This window comes from Oryctolagus cuniculus, chromosome 13 (genome assembly GCF_051225735.1).
Source record: "Oryctolagus cuniculus isolate XC-2025 breed Fujian yellow rabbit chromosome 13, ASM5122573v1, whole genome shotgun sequence".
Lineage (NCBI taxonomy): Eukaryota > Metazoa > Chordata > Mammalia > Lagomorpha > Leporidae > Oryctolagus > Oryctolagus cuniculus.
Genome location: NC_142879.1, coordinates 13,985,635 through 13,999,075, shown reverse-complemented (window position 1 = coordinate 13,999,075; position 13,441 = coordinate 13,985,635). Strand labels below are relative to the sequence as shown.

The following is a 13,441-nucleotide window of genomic DNA, read 5'->3' as shown; positions in this document are numbered from 1 at the left end:
TGTTGGCCCATAGTTCATTATTTTGTAGCCTTTTGATTTATACTCAACACACAAGTCAGGGTGATCCTGCTGACATATTTCAGACTATGTTACCTCTCTACTCAAACTTTCTTTTCCTAAAGTGCAAGTCAATTTTTTTTCATGACTTGTAAGGCAGTTTATGCTTTATATCTTCCCCCTTATTTCTCTGCCCTCATCTTATCTCCTTGTTTTCACTTAGTGCTATGTTTTAGAGATTTTTTTCAGATGAATAAATATAACATTTTCAGGAGTGTAATCTTTTTGAAGACTGTATTTTTCATAGAATAATGATGAAATAAAATGTTAATGAATGTTTGTCACTCGCTCCACTCGCGGAGGAATGACACCGGACCCTACACTGTTCTCTTTCTCCGGCCCTTCCTGGGTTTGCTCCCGCTCCCCCCCCCCCCCCCGCCTCCTCGGAGTGGTGGCACCCCTGCTGCTTCCCCTCTTCCATGGAGGAGTGGCACACTGCCGGCCAGCTCTCTCAGGGGTTCCTCAGATGTTCCTTCTGCATGTTGTCTCTCTCCTCCTTTATAGTCCTCTTCCACCAATCCCAACTCTGCTGGCATTCTCTCCCCACGCGCTGAGCACACTGCTCTCCTCCGATCAGGGGCAGGATCAGCTCCTGCAGCTTGTTAGTTGAATTGGTGAGGAAGCTGTGTGGAAGTTGTTTACTCCCTCTCAGCATCATATGGTGGGAGATCAGATGCATAGAGTTAGTCTTAGCAGTTCCAGTAGTTTAGTCTAGTCTCGGTAATCTCAGTATTTGTCCTCAGTATTTATTTGTCAACAGTCTTAGTACTTATTTGTCTCCCGGGCAACGGGCCCTGCCATGTTATGGGAGATGGGCCCTGCTCCCCACAGATCCCCCTTTCTTTTTATTCTTTAAGGCATTGATACGCACCTGTCTTCGGTGCCCACGGCGCACACTCTGCTCTGCTCTGCTTGAGTTGCCTGCAGGTGCTTATTGCCCTACCAATCAGGCAAACCGAATCCAGTTCCTCTCATCGCTATGTTGTGGGGAGGCTTTTAGGCGCTGATGCGTGCCTGTGTTCGGTGCCCTGCGTCGCATACTCTGCTCTGCTAGAGTTGCCTGCAGGTGCTTATCGACTTACTAATCAGGCAGATCGAATCCGGGTCCTCTCATCGCCATGTTGTGGGGAGGCTTTTATCGGCGTTGATACGTGCCTGTCTTTAGTGACCCACGGTGCATACTCTGCTCTACTAGAGTTGCCCACAGGACTTATCGCCCTAGGCAGTCTGAATCTAAGCCCTCTCATCGCCATGTTGTGGGGAGGCCTTTTTTATTTTTTTCTATTTTATTTCTATCTCTGGGCATTCTTATTTATCTTATCTGTGCATATTCCCAGCTCCGCGTGGCTTCCGCACCCCACCGCTTTCTCGCGCCCGCTCTGCACCCTCTGTGCCCTCTGCACTCGCCCCGCGCTCTCGCCCCGCGCTCTCTGCGCTCGGCGGCTTCTTGAGCCCCGCGTCCTCCATGCTCGGTGGCTTCTCGTGCCCTGCGGCCTCCACGCTCGGCGGCTTCCGCAAATCACGGCCTAGCTTACGTCTCCGCTATGGCCTGGCTTTCCGTCTTTGCTCCCTGGGCTAATCTGACGAATCCCAACCTAGCTTACGTCTCTGCTTCGGCTTGGCTTTCCGTCTTTGTTTCCCGGGCTAATGTGACGAATCCCAACCTAGCTTACGTCTCTGCTTCGGCCTACCCCCGCGGCTTCACTTTCCCCTAGCTTATATTTTTCTCTCCCCAGTAATTTTCCTAGCTTTCTTCCAGCAGTATTTTTCTCTCTATTCTATTTCTCTTTATCTCTCTCCAACAGTATTTCTCTCTCATTTCTCCTAGCTTCTCCCTGCAGTCCATATCCGAGTCTAAGTTTTTTCTAGCTTTCACTTTCACTTTCACTTTCAATCTTAGATTTTTCCCAACTTCTCCCCATAGTCTGTATCCAAGTTTTTCCCTAGGCTTTTGCTAGCTTCTCCCGGAACTTTTTCTGTCCGGCTTTTCCCTAGGCTCTCCCTAGTCTCTCTCCGGTATTTTCCCGCTTCTTCCCTCCTAGGTGTCATATCTGAGTCACGGCACCATTTGTTGCTTGCTCCACTCGTGGAGGAACGACACCGGACCCTGCGCTGTTCTCTTTCCCCGGCCCTTCCTGGGTTTGCTCCCGCTCCCCCCCCCCCCCCGCCTCTGCGGAGGGGTGGCACCCCCGCCGCTTCCCCCGCTTCCACGGAGGAGCAGCACACTGCCGGCTGGCTCTCTCAGGGGTTCCACAGATGTTCCTTCTGCATGTTGTCTGTCTCCCCCTTTTATAGTCCTCTTCCACCAATCCCAACTCTGCTGGCGTTCTCTCCCCACACGCTGAGCACACTGCTCTCCTCCAATCAGGGGCAGGATCAGCTTCTGCAGCTTGTTAGTTGAATTGGTGAGGCAGTTGTGTGGAAGTTGTTTACTCCCTCTCAGCACCATATGGTGGGAGATCAGATGCATAGAGTTAGTCTTAGCAGTTCCAGTAGTTTAGTCTAGTCTCGGTAATCTCAGTATTTGTCCTCAGTATTTATTTATCCACAGTCTTAGTACTTATTTGTCTCCCGGGCAACAGACCCTGCCATGTTATGGGAGATGGGCCCTGCTCCCCACAAATGTTTAGTTTATTTTCAGGACACTGTTTCAGTAAACATTATATATATATGTGCATACCCATACAGATATATGTGTGTGTGTTTGTGTGTATGTGTATATATATATATGTATATGTTTGCATGCATAAAATGTGTAATTTGTTTTTTTTTTTTTTATACTTTAGGATGATTATCTCTTTTTTCCTGATGTTACAAGCTTTGGACACTCCTTTAGTAAGGGTCTGTTCTTGGTAAATCTTTCAGTTTTGTCTCTCTGGACGTATTCTAACTTTGGCCACATTTTTGTTTATAAAGTTTTTGAATGGCAAACATACATTTTTGTTTTTAAAGATTTATTTATTTGAAAGGCAGAGTTACAGAGAGAGAGAGAGAGAGAGAAAGAGAGAGGTCTTCTATCTGCTGCTTCATTCCCTAGATGGCCAGAATGGCCAGAGCTGTGCTGATCCAAAGCCAGGAGCCAGGAGCTTCTGGGTCTCCCATGCAGGCACAGGGGCCCAAGGACTTGGGCAATCCTCTACTGCTTTCCCAGGTCACAGCAGAGAGCTAGATCTGAAGTGGAGCAGATGGGACTCAAACTGGTGCCCATATGGGATGCTGGCACTGCAGATAGTAGCTTTAACCACTACACCACGGCATTGGCCCCCATACATTCTTACAGGTTTGAAATTCATCATTCCACTGTCCTCCTGCTTCCATCACTGCCCCTGAGAAGTCCGCTGTCAGTAATTTTGTGTATTTTTCTTGTTATCCTTTTCCTCTCTAGAATGCTTTCAAAAATATCCATATCTTTTTGTATTTTGAGACTTTGGCTTTGTTGTGATTTCTGAATCTGCAGATTTAATGTTGTTTCCAGTTTGTAAAAAAAAACAGTCTTTATTTCTTATAATTGTATCCTCCCCTCTCCCGAACACACCAGTTTCATTGGTCTTATCTTTTAGAACTATATATGGATGTATTTTACCATCCTGATCTCTGATTTTTTTTATCCTCCATTATTCATTTTATTTCTCTTTTTTTTGCATTATTCTGTTTAATATGTATTGTGTCTATCTCAGTTCACTATTTCTTCAGTTGTATTAGATCTACCATTTTATTAATTGAGCATTACATTTTCTAGATTATATTTTTAAAGTTCTAGTTTTCCTTAAAAACTCTCTCATTGCCTGCTCATATTTTGAATTATTATTTTATTCTTTAAACATTTTAAGTCTCTTCCTCCCTCTGAGGAGTGACTAAAGCAGAATAAATGTCATAATTCTGCTCTTTTTTTTCTGGTGGGTAATGGTCACAGATACTCAGGTTTTCCATGATAATCTTGAATAGCAAATCCATGTTTTTTCCTTCCAGGTGGCATGTATTCTTGCCTCTGTCACGTGCCCAGGATTGCATCTGTGTGGCATCACAGGTTTCATCATTAAGCATTCTAGATACAAGATAAATAAGATAAATAATTATTGCATTCACAGGGAATTTCTTAGTAAATTTATCTGTTTGAATCTTAAGTTTATTCTACATTTAGTATGATTATAACTGGAGATTTTTAAAAACACAATACATGGTTTAATTTGGCTTTTTAATATTTTGTAGTTGTATTTTTCATTTTAAAATTAGTTTTTAAGTGTTTTAGTAATCTTAATATAAATTACAAATATTTTCATTTTTATAATGATTCATTTTTATAAGCAGTATAATTCTATTTATGAGTGTTAGCGTATTCTCATGGAAACATCCAGGAGTGCTGGGAGTCTACTGTATTTCAGACTATCTACATATTAAATAAGAAAAATTTTGACACAGTTTGCACTTTCATTCACAGTTGTCGTTTGGTATAATATGAAAATTATTTTAAATGTAAATAAAATGAAATTATGAAAGGTGCAGTTATTTTTACATTTCTGGGTTTTCACATGAAGGCTATATTTTTTGAAAATATTTCAATTCAAAGAGTTAAATATATTAAATATTGTTAATAAAGTATGTCTTTAATTACATACTCTCGGAAGAATTATAGGAAACAGCTGTGTGAAGCTAACTTAAAGCATGGCCTCTTGCCTTCTTTCTTTTTAAGACTCCTAATAAAAGATATTTCATTAGAATATGATGATCCTATCAACTGACTAAAAGGTATAGCAGGTTTTGTAAGACAAATCATCTTTTTACATCAACCTGTTAACTTTTTTACTTTTTCCCCTTTGTTCTTATAAAAATTTGTGCGTGTGTGTGTGTGTGCTGGCTATCACTGATTGATATCTGAAAAATGTCAAAACATTGATTCTCAGCTGTAAATTCTTTGTCATAGATTAATCAAGATTGAACATCTGTGGTACTGCATTTATTCCTTCCACCCCCCTTTTTGGTGTTTTTTTGAAACTCTCATGAAGGGCCCTTGGGACAGATGGCCCCTCACTGTTGATGGTTCGATTACCATGATCACCCACAGCTTTAGAAGAGTGCGAAGAAAAGAAATTGCTTTCTTTGTCAAGGTGTTTTCAATTCAATTCTCACCCATTAGCCCTGTTTGGTTAAGTTTGGATTACTCTATCAGGTGATTGATGAGGGTTTTCATTTTATTATAATAGGTCTTGTTTAAAAGGGATGGATGTAGCAAAAAATGATATATCTAACATGCTATGGATTATATGATAAGATTCTTTGAAATTCCATTTTCATTACCTTAGTTAGAATTTGCTAAAATGTAAGCAAAAAGAGCTTCCTCAAGTTGTGATGCTAATTTTATATCATTCTGGAAAGAAGCATTTTCAAAAGGCTTGACTCATCAATTAAATTGTTTCTATGGTTTGACTCATTAAAGAACCAGTTATTCTATAGTAGGTGTACTTTGATTTTCTGAGTTTGTATTATGAAAAAAATGGATCTTCAAATACTTTTTCACCAAAATGAGCTTATCTTATAATTCACTTTTTCCATGAACTTTTTGAAGTACCTTCATAGACATTTTGAAACACAACAAATAGGAGTGTGAGCTCTGTTTTCACAGTATTATAAGGTAAAACATTTAACATGTTTTCATTTCCCTAAGCATTTTGTTTATGTAAAATCAAATATGATTCAATAAAGAATTTCAAATGTAAAGTGAATTGATTTGAGTACTACTAGTGATTAATACCATTTAGGTTTCCTTGCATTCCAATTCCCTGGTGTTGTTTAGAGGAAATCGGTATGACTTATGCCATTATTTTACAAAAATATTTCAGTATTTGTCTTGCTGAACATGTCATCCTGTAGATAATTAACTTTTAGACTTGTACTTTAAACTACTACCTAATAAATGAACAGTAAAATCAAAGATCAACAAAGTAACAAAATTGTAGTGTGCTTTGTATGTAGCAGTGTATTTTAGACAGGTGTCGTGTTAGAAGCAAGGATGCCTGGATTCAAGTCTTGAATGCAGTTTACTAGCTGAAAATGTAAGATACAGTTTAAATTTCCTAAGTCTGTGTGGTAGGAAAGAATCTTCAAGGACTTTTCTCATTCAGAAAACATAAATAAATAAGTATATGGAAACAGAGACCATCAATATTTTTACATTCATAGATCTTTGTGCATTTATCTGGTTGTTCAAACTGGTACTAACTGCTTGAACACTGTCAAATAAAGCATTCTAAGAAAAAGCACAATGAAAAGTATTTTCTCAGATATCTGAGGTGTTGAGGTACAAAAACACATCATGGATTACCAGTGTATTTGTGTATGCCGTATAGACATGGAGGGATTAATAGCATCTGTGTGTATACTTCCCCATTGCTGTAAATCTGCATTTTGCTGCTGTGCATGTCAATAGTAAGATAGAAAGGTGTTGTTTTTTTTTTTTTTTTATCTCTGGTTTGGCTTCACTAAATTCCTAAATTGAGTGAGATGCTTCCATAAGACTTTTTTAATTTTTGCAGTCAAGCTAGATATAAAATTACAATAGTTAATGGGTTTGCAAGCTATCTTAATAGATGTAATAATTATAATTTTAACATTAGTTATTTAGATCCATGTATTTCAATCTGTTTTACATTAGCACATGTTGAAAGTGATATTTATAGAGTACACTTGGAGAAACAAATGAGACTGTTCTTTCCGTGTCATCGTAAAGAGCGCGGAAGGGTAGGAGAAGGATATTGATTTGCTCTCTCTAGTACCTCTGATCAGAGAAAGAAAGCATCATCATTCATGGGTAGAAGACCATACATAATTTCATCATTCTAAAAGAGCTTCCATTTATTTATTTTACCTAATTTCCACAGTCAAGATTTATGTAGTAGGTGTTCAACTGAAAATATCCTGTTTTAAAATGCATTTGCATAATTCGTTATATAATATTAATGAATTTTTTTATCAGAAAAACACTTTTTTATTAGCTTTAGACAAGTAATTTATACCTATAATTGTTATTCTGTTTATTTTCTGTTTTCATAACATGTAACTGACAGAAACTGCAACTCTGACTGAATCTACCAATTATTTCTTTTGTCTAGGTTTTGGATAATGATGGGAAAATCCCACATTATTGCCATTAAATGCCAGGTTGGACACACTACTAAACTGAGTACTCAGCAGTTTTTGATTTACATGTTTAACTTGATATAAAGAAAAGATTTACTGTAGCTCATAGATACAATTCTGAGAATGTAATGATACCTGTCTTCCTCCTTCCCTCTTTTTCTTGCTTCCTTAGTTTTCAAGATAATATATTTTAAAATTATTTTATAATCAAAGGCTTAATGTTCCACCTAATACAGAGTTCAACAAGTAAAAACTGAAAAGACCACTGTTCAGCAGGAATGTAGATATAGGATTTAAAAAAAATAATCAGAAGATGGCAATTTCCCTTTGTAATATTAATTAAAATATTATCTCAAAAACTGAAAAAGAAGGAAGGCAGGGGTGAGAGAATGTTATTGTTTTCTTAGAATATTATTTATAAACTATATTGAACCTGTTCTGTTTGCGCATTAAGATGAAAAAAGTAGCAGGAAAAACTAAACATATTGACACTTTGTCTCATACACAGTAAATTTTTTAATGTCCTCTGTACATATTAACTACCACAATTCAGAGAAAATGTGAAATTTGTCCTTTTTGGTCTGGTTTATTTTATTAAGCATAATCTCAACTTGCATCCATTTGTCACAAAAGTCAGGATTTCGTTCTTTTTTGTGGCTGTGTAATGTTCCATAGTGCATATATACTGCACTTTCTTGTTTGTTCATTAGTTCATGGACAACTGGGTTGATTCAATTTTTTAGCTATTGTGAATCAAGCTGCTATGAACATGGAGTACAGGTAACTCATATGATGATTTCATTTCATTTGAGTAAATTCCCAGGAGTGCAATAGCTGGGTCATATGGAAGATTTATTTTTAGTTTTTTGGGCAGTCTCCATACTGTCTTCCATAATGGTTGTACCAGCTTACATTCCTACCAGCAGTGTATAAGGGTATTAGGGTACCTTTTTCTCTACATCCGTGCCATCATTTGTTGTTTGATTTCTGAATGACAGTTGTTCTAACTGGGGTGAGGTGAAACCTCACTGGGGGTTTAATAGCATTTCCTTGATGGCTAGTGATCCTGAGCATCTTTTCATGTCTGTTGGCAATTTGTATTTCATTGTTTGCAAAATGTCTAGTCATATACCTTGCCCATTTCTTAATTGAATTGTTTTATTTTGTTGTTGAGGAGTTCTTGACTTCTTATGTATCCTGGATATTAATCCTTTATCAAATGAGTAGTTTGTAAAAAAATACTTGTTTGATTTTTCTTCATACTTAACTCTGCAGAATTTCTATACACTTCATATATAGATTTCCTTTTTTAATATAACTGCTTTTCTGTTTTTGAGTAATCCTAAAAAAAAAAACCATCTCCTTTGAATTCCTTTTCAGGTATTTTGTGAATCTCCTTGACTATACAGTCCAATATTGATATTGATGTGTTTGTGTCCTTTTGGAGAGTCATATTGCCTTACATGTTCATGTGTAGTGTATTTCATTTTTTTTTTTAAAGATTTTGTTTATTTGAGAGGCATGTTACAGAAAGTGAGAGAGAAAGGTCTTCTATCCATTAGTTCACTCTTCAGATGACTGCAAGGGCCAGAGCTGAGCTGATCCGAAGCCAGGAACCAGGAGCTTCTTCCCTGTCTTCCGGGTTTCCCACGTGGGTACAGGGGCCTGAGCTCTTGGGCCATCTTGCACTGCTTTCATGGGCCATGACAGAGAGCTAGATCAGAAGAGGTGTAGCTGGGACTAGAACCAGCACCCATATGGAATGCCAGCACTGCAGGTGGAGGATTAACCTACTGTGTCCCAGTGCAGGTCCAGTTTAGTGTATTTCTGTGTTGAGTTTTATGTATCTGGGCAATTACTTGTTACTGTCTCTACTGAAACTTTGGTTTTGGAAATGTGTCTCTTTGGCTTGAGGAAATGCCTGAGGCTTATACAAGAGTTCCAGATGTGTGTGCTCCTTGGGATCAGGGAACTCTGGCTGCCATTTGTGGGTGGGGCAAGAGTCCAGAATGACTCCCTAGTTGGACATAGTCGAGTTCCTCTGTGGTCAGTAGGGGGAGGGGACGTTGATGCTAGCTGGTGTGTCCCCGGCCCTAGCCTTCTTTGTGCCAAGTTTAACCAACCCAGAGTGAGCTCACACCACCTGACCTACTCAGGCATATGGATCGTATAGAGCTCTGATGCAGTCTGTAGTGTGATCCCAAGCCTTCTTCAAGATCTGTCCCTGGTACTCAGTGAGATCTGAGTTCCTGGAGTCCAGCCGGGCTGGTATGTTAGAACTCAGGAGCGCAGCCACAGCCTACGTCTGCTCAGCTCCATGGCCTATTTTCAGAACTCCCACTGTCCCAGGATGTAAGCTGCTCCTTCCATGGAGCAAGCTGCTTGCTGTTTCTCCAAGTCAGGACAGAGATGGGTTGCAGTTCCATCTCATCGAACAGTCTGTTGCTTTCGTTGGGGGAGGGGAGGGAAGCTAGGTAGCTTCTCTTCATGGAGGAAAGTGGACCCCCACCAGCTTCCCAGGCCAGACTCAGATTCAGCGGAGGCTGTGGAAGTTTCTCCCTCAATCAAAACTGCTAGTGGCACAGGCCATGGCAGCCCCCTCTCACCTTGCCCTGGGAGCTGGCACCACGTAGCAGGGCTCTGGCCGTAGGATTTGCTGCCAGTGTGCAGCTGGCTGTTGTATATCCATCTGCTCTCTTCACTGCTCCAAGAACTTTGTGATCTATTCTCTCTGTTCTCCACTGAAAATGTCTCTCAATCAGTCCCCTGGGAAAGTGGAACTTCCTCTTTTTTTTTTTTTTTTTGGTAACTTTTGGTGGCTGAAATGAGTGCATCTTCTCACTGTTTATCCATCTTGGATCCTCTTGTCATTTATTTTACTTCTTCCCTAAACCCAGCAACCCCTCCATTAACAGGGAACTTTGCTCTAGTAAGCTTCCTATTATGCAGAAAATATTTGTGGCTTTTACATAAACCTCTTATCATTGCTACAAATTTACTTGGATTTGGGTCTCTGTATCCTTCTCTTTTCCCAGTAACAGAAGAATGCATACTCCAGCTCTGGTCCAGAACTCATCTCACTTTTTTTTTTTTTTTAAAAGAAATCTATTTATAAAATCAGAGCTATGGAGAGAGAGAGGGGGAGAGACAGAGATAGTTCTTTCATCTGCCTGTTCACTCCTCATGTGGACACAGTGGCCAGTACCGGGTCAGGCCAAAGCCAGGAGCTTCATTCAGATTTCCCACATGGGTGACAGTGGCTCAAGCGCTTATGCCATCTTTTGCTGCTTTTCCCAGGCCATGAGCAGGGAGCTGGTTCAGAAGTAGAGCAGCCAGGACACGAACTGGCACCCTTGTGGGATGCCAATGTTGCGGGCATTGGCTTTACCTGCTGCACCACAATGCCGGCCCCATCACTGTCTTGATCTATAAGCTTCTCTTTTTCTGCCTTCTGTAGTATCTTTCCTACCCCACCCCTTTGGATGACTCTGCTAGTTCATTAAATCCCATCAGCATTTAAGCATATTCAAATCTGAACCAATCTAAAAAATAAAACACATCCATGTAGCTTAGTTTTTCTGTCTACCTTTCCTAGGTTCTGCCTTGTGCAGACTTTCTTAAACAGATTTCCTTTATACGAGCTACCTATCTGTCCTCAAACTCCATAATTGTAAGTCTACCTCCTCTTTCTCACTTGTTTGAATGATGTGGCTTTCTGTCTTTAAGTAGAGTTTCATTTTTCAGTCAGCACATTTCAGTGTTTTCTAGCGTTTGTGTGAGGAAGTTTCTTTAGATACAGTCTCCACTTGACTTTCACCACACAAATCCCAGCTGTGTCTTCCTACCATTTTGTCTGTTTTTTTTTTTTTTTAAGCTTCATTTTTTTATTTGAGACAGAGTTACAGAGAGAAGGGGGAGGGGAGAGAGAGACAGAGAGAGAGACAGAGAGAGATCTTCCATCTCTCCAGTATATCCCAAATAGCCATAATGGCTGGGGCTGGGTAATGCCAAAGCCAGGAGCCTGGAGCTTCATCCAGATCTCCTAGGTGGGCACAGGGGCCCAAGCATTTGGGCCATCCTCTCTGGCCCTCCCAGGCGTATCAGCACAAAGCTGGACTGGAAGTGCAGCAGCCAGGACCCAAACTGGTGCCCATGTGGGATGATGCTGGCGTTGCTGCCAGTGGCTTTACCCGTTAGGCCACAATGCCGGCTCCCTGTCTGTTCTATCTTGTTCTTTCTCACTTCATTTATCCCCTGCATGTTTCAGTTCTTTCACTTGCCAATAGATTTTGTCCCTTGATATTTTCTCCCACCTATCTTGTATTCAAGATGCTAGATTTTCTTTGTTTCTGAGATATAATCTACATTCTTTTAACCTCCAAGATTTCATGTGTCTCATTTTCCTCCAGTCTAGAACATTCTTCTTGAATGTTCACAGCTTGAACTTCACAGCTTGAGTCATCTTTAACTTATGTAACCAGCATTTAAGTTTATGAGGCCTTCACTCACTGTCCAGATGAGATTAGACTTCTGTGGTATGCTCCCATAGCACTGTGTCCTTTTAGTGTTATTTCATGCATTAAATTCTATTGCATGTTTGGGTGGTGCTTTTCTTTTTCTGTCTCAGTTTTGTTAAGTTCATCATTGTATTTCCACAGGTGAAAGAATACAAATCACACATTTCTGAAAAAAAATTACACACTTTGCTCACTTATATCCAAGAAATACCTTTAATTAGCAACATTTTTTGACTTTATTAAGCAGTGAATTTCCTGGCTGAGTTCACATGTTTCTAAGGTAGACCTTGAAGCAGTCTTGTGCACAAGATTAGAGGGTCCTTGGGTTGTCTCTGCATGGGTGGTGCAGGGCAGGGGCTTTTCCTTTTTCATTGAGTGCTGCCTATACTTTTGAATGAAATAAATTGATTAAGTTAAATGGGCCCCAGAATGTGATATGTATTGGTTATTAAAATAGACACCACAGACATCTCAACAAGAGAGCGCTAGTCTCTGATGGTGACCAGCTGTGTGACTGAGTAGACTCCTCCTTGTTTTGACCTTGATTTCCTCACACATAATTGTTTCTATGTAAATCAACTGCTGAAAGCCGTAATCAAGCAAAACACTGATATTATTTTTCCTTCCACTTTTCCAAAAGTACATTGTCTCGAGACTGGTGTTGGGGCCCAACATGTAAAGTTTCTGCCTATGATTCTGGCATCTTATATATGGGTACCAGTTCATGTCTCAAGGGTTCCACTTGTCGTCCAGCTCCCTGCTAGAGACCTAGGAAAAGCAGCAGAGGATGGCCCAAGTGTTTGGGCTCTTGATACTCATGTAGTTGACCTGGATGAAGCTCATAGCTCCTGGCTTTGGCTTGGTCCAGCCCTGGCCACTGTGGCTATCTAAGGAATGAACTAGCAGATGGAAGATCTCTCTCTAACTCCAATTTTCAAATAAATAAATAACAAAACACAAGGGGCCGGCACTGTGGCGCAGTGGGTTAACGCCCTGACCTGAAGCACCGGCATCCCATATGGGTGCTGGTTGGAGACCCGGCTGCTCCACTTCCATTTCAGCTCTCTGCTACGGCCTGGAATAGAAGATGGCCCAAGTCCTTGGGCCCCTGCACCCATGTGGGAGACCAGGAAGAAGCTCCTGGCTCCTGGCTTCAGATCCGCACAGCTCTGGCCATTGCAGCCATCTGGGGAGTGAACCATTGGATGGAAGACCTCTCTCTCTGTCTCTCTACCTCTCTCTGTAACTCTGTCTTTCAAATAAATAAAAAAAAAATTAAAAAAAAACCCTACAAAAGTATGTAATCTCTGAAATGCTGTTTTGTAAATGAATACTTTTAAAAATATTTCATCTTTGAATTCCACAGAATTAAGTAAATATTATTCATTCATGCCAGTTAGAAAATTTTTTCTTGTGTTTTTGTAGTTCAGTAGAACCACACTAACTTTCTTGATTTCTTTGAAAGAGTTACAGAGAGAGAGGGAAAGGCAGAGAGAGAATTCTTCCATCCACTGGTTCACTCTCCAGATGGCTCCAACTGACAGGGCTGGGCTAGGCTGAAGTTTTGAGGAGCTTCATGCTGGTACTCACGTGAGTGCAGGGACCCAAGTACTTGGGCTGTCCCCTGCTGCTTTCCCAGGCATGTTAGCAAGGATCTGCATGGGAAGTGGAGAAGCCAGGACATGAACTGGTGCCCATATGGGATGCTGGCACTGCAGTGGGTGCCTTAACAG

At 40.5% G+C, this 13,441-nt stretch overlaps 1 protein-coding gene across 18 annotated transcripts in view; it reads left to right on the top strand.

The window, feature by feature from the left end:
* DENND1B (DENN domain containing 1B) overlaps positions 1-13,441 on the top strand; it is a 303,159-nt gene that overhangs the window by 80,353 nt on the left and 209,365 nt on the right. The window lies entirely within an intron of this gene.